A 3457-nucleotide genomic window follows, 5' to 3' on the forward strand; every position below is an offset into this window, starting at 1 on the left:
GCACCAAACTGGCGTCAGATTCTGGGGACGGAGAGATTGTTTTAATTGTACAAATTTATTATAATTATTATAGAAAAAAATCAGACAAAACTTCACCCTATAGCTCAATGAATGGAAGGATAATGGGCCGACTCAGAGAGAGAGACTCTGGGGCCATCTAGTGGTCAGTATGCAGAAGGCAGAAACCCTGTGTGGGTGCATATACAGTATATACCTCTCATTATATATAGGAATCAACTGCGGTATATTTCAGAGCTATATAAATGTATAATAATAATAGTGTGTGACTGTGGGGGGAGGAGATATTAGAGTGTAAGCTCCTCTGGTACAGAGAATAATGTGATTGGCTCAGTGATCTCTGTACAGCACGGCGCTATATGTCAGAGCCATATACATACACATACATATATATATATATATATATATATATATATATATATATATATATATATATATATATATATTTGAATAGCAGATAGCACGGTTGTAGCTTCTGTAAGGTTATATATAAAGTAGAACAGCAGAGGGCGATGTTGTAGCATTGAATTACTGTAAGGTTATATATTAACAGAGCCAAATACTGTCCATGATCACTTTTTTATTTGCAGTTACATTTTCAGGACACCCCTTCTTCTTCTTCTCAGTCCAAGCTGTACATTAGAACAGCAGAGGGCGATGTTGTAGCTTTGTACCAATGTAAGGTTTTATATAAAGTAGAACAGCAGAGGGTGATGTTGTAGCTTTGTACCAATGTAAGGTTTTATATAAAGTAGAACAGCAGAGGGCGATGTTGTACCTTTGTACCAATGTATGGTTTTATGTAAAGTAGAACAGCAGAGGGCGATGTTGTACCTTTGTACCAATTTATGGTTTTATGTAAAGTAGAACAGCAGAGGGCGATGTTGTACCTTTGTACCAATTTATGGTTTTATGTAAAGTAGAACAGCAGAGGGCGATGTTGCTGCATTGAATTGTTTTAGGGTTTATATAATACAGCCGAGAAGTAATGTGACAAACAGACGGTACAAATATTGCTGCAGTCATTACAGCTCCCAATACCTGAAACATGTTAGGATTAGGAAGCCATGTAAAGTGCTGTAATAAGATTGGTTCATAGAGCAGAGCCCTCCCACCCTCAGCCTGATTTCTGGTTCTCAGAATATGGAACAATACTAAATCATAATTTCTTTTGTCTGCAGAGATCCATTTATGGTTCTCATTTCTGATTGGTTTCTGTGAGTTGATGGCTATTTCCACCCTTTTATATGAAGTCAGAGAAATCAATCAATAAAATAATTCGTAGGAAGATGACCAGACGTAACGAGCTAAACAATATTTTTAGCACAAATACTGCAGACGAGATGAACGTCATATCCAAAAGATGTTACATTTATTGAAAGATTGCACAATCGCTGAATTCAGTAAATATTGCCCCTCCCCCTCCACCCAGGACGCTACTTTGACGGCATTGTGGTAAACGCCTTACCAAGCAAATTTAACGTGACACTCATGAAAATGGCCACGGAAGCCAAGAAATGAATTCCTCGAAGATCACCTTCTTATCGTTGTTAACATCCATCTTACTGATGATTTCCTTCAGGAAATAATTCTACACACCTCCCTGTAAGACAGAATTATTACACATTTTCATTTTAAATTTATTTTCTTTTTAAATGAGATTCCCTGCACTAGTTTGTGTCTCTGCCCCTCCCACAATGGGGAGGTTTTTTGCTAAGTGACACTCCCACAGCTTTCAATGAATGCCTATTCTCTAATTACACAAATACTGGTTGATGTTAATATACAAGAATACAAATGAGGGCAGTTTATGAGGACAGCTGTTTACGGCGAGGGGTCATTGTCTGTCACTCTGAAAGACAGAAGCAGATCAAAGGCCTAAATGGAAACGGCCAATCAAATTGCTCATCCATTCAGTGTATAGTGAATATAACATGGCGTTCAGTCTATTCACTGGGGGTCTGTGATTATGAAGGCACAGGTCTAGGAAACATGGGACTCTGAAGGCTCCGATATTTACTAACGTTGTCATATTTACTCTGTTGGATTTTGTCATCTGTTACAAGACTTTGTTCTGTGTTGGAAGTCAATAAAGTTCATCTCTCTGGAAGAATCGGGTTGCTGCGGAAAGATTACTTACATCATCATTATAATAACTACTAATTAATTATCTCCCCACTATACTATATCACTACAATCTTCAGCAAACACAAAACACGAGATAGTCCATAACCCTGCTTCAAAATGGCAGAACAAGTCAAAGGTTCACCGTCACCATACTGGCCCTCCTGGGGTTTTGGGGTTTCCAAGGAGGTTTTTCCAAGGAGGTTAGGTACTTCCCCTGGTAATGAGGAGATGTAGGTACTCCCCCTGTATAATGAGGAAAGGTAGGTACTCCCCCTGTATAATGAGGAAAGGTAGGTACTCCCCTTGTATAATGAGGAAAGGTAGGTACTCCCCCTGTATAATGAGGAAAGGTAGGTACTCACCCTGGTAATGAGGAAAGGTAGGTACTCCCCCTGTATAATGAGGAAAGGTAGGTACCCACCCTGTTAATGAGGAGAGGTAGGTACTCACCTTGGTGCTGTAGGCAGAGAAGAGACTCAGAAAGATCAGAAGACAGAACATTTTGTTGGTGGGTTTGAGGATTGCAGTCTGGGGATGGGGAGAAGAGAACACAATGATGATGGGTGAGGACGGGTAATATAAACTCTCTATAGGTAATATAACTTACCATGGTGATCGATGTGACGGCACACACTATGCTGGGTACAGGTGTGAGGAGACTTTTATATGAACTGAAATCTGGTCAGACCCTCCTCTCCCCACCCCCTTTATGTGTATTATATTCCTTGTGTGGACACACCCAGCTCTGTACTGATACCTCTATACAGGTGATCCACACTCCAATGTCTTGTCCTGTGACTTGGGACTGCAAAGTCACATGATAAGTCGTTCCCCATGATTTCCAATGACAACCATTCATATTAGTATGACTTCATGTCGTGCCGATTTCAAATTAGTCCCTGCGCTACTTTGGTCAGACTTTGATGTGAGTTACACAGGCATTCCCTAAAATCGCAGCTGCAAAATTGCGTGTCTTTGGAGTCACAGTAGTGTGAAAGGGGCCTAACTAGCTTGATAAAACATTCTTCTCACCACTGAGCCCAGCTCTATCTCCAACTTCACACTGCAAAAGGTTCCACAGGAAGGAACCTTTTATAGTGTGGGGTGAGACTATGAGCACTGAGCCATGATTGGGCAAAGTCATAATTTTGCCCAATCAGAGCTCTCACGTGCTCTTTGACTGGACAAAGCCTTGCACCTGACCGTCGGTCAGGTGAATTGCTTCAGCCAATCAGAGCTGTTAAAAACATACTGTGTGGCACGCAAGTGCATTGTGGGGCACTCAGAGGGAGAACATGCAAACACCCGAAAG

General features: G+C 40.8%; 1 long non-coding RNA gene across 1 annotated transcript; it reads right to left on the minus strand.

The window, feature by feature from the left end:
* Nucleotides 1–2470: 2470 nt before the first annotated feature.
* On the minus strand, nt 2471–2903 carry LOC141116358 (uncharacterized). The gene is made up of 3 exons (XR_012237026.1): nt 2753–2903; nt 2596–2673; nt 2471–2537 (listed from the first exon to the last, which is right to left on the minus strand). It is a non-coding gene; the product is annotated as an uncharacterized lncRNA (long non-coding RNA).
* Between the last annotated feature and the right edge of the window lie 554 nt (nt 2904–3457).

This window comes from Aquarana catesbeiana, linkage group LG13 (genome assembly GCF_042186555.1).
Source record: "Aquarana catesbeiana isolate 2022-GZ linkage group LG13, ASM4218655v1, whole genome shotgun sequence".
NCBI lineage: Eukaryota > Metazoa > Chordata > Amphibia > Anura > Ranidae > Aquarana > Aquarana catesbeiana.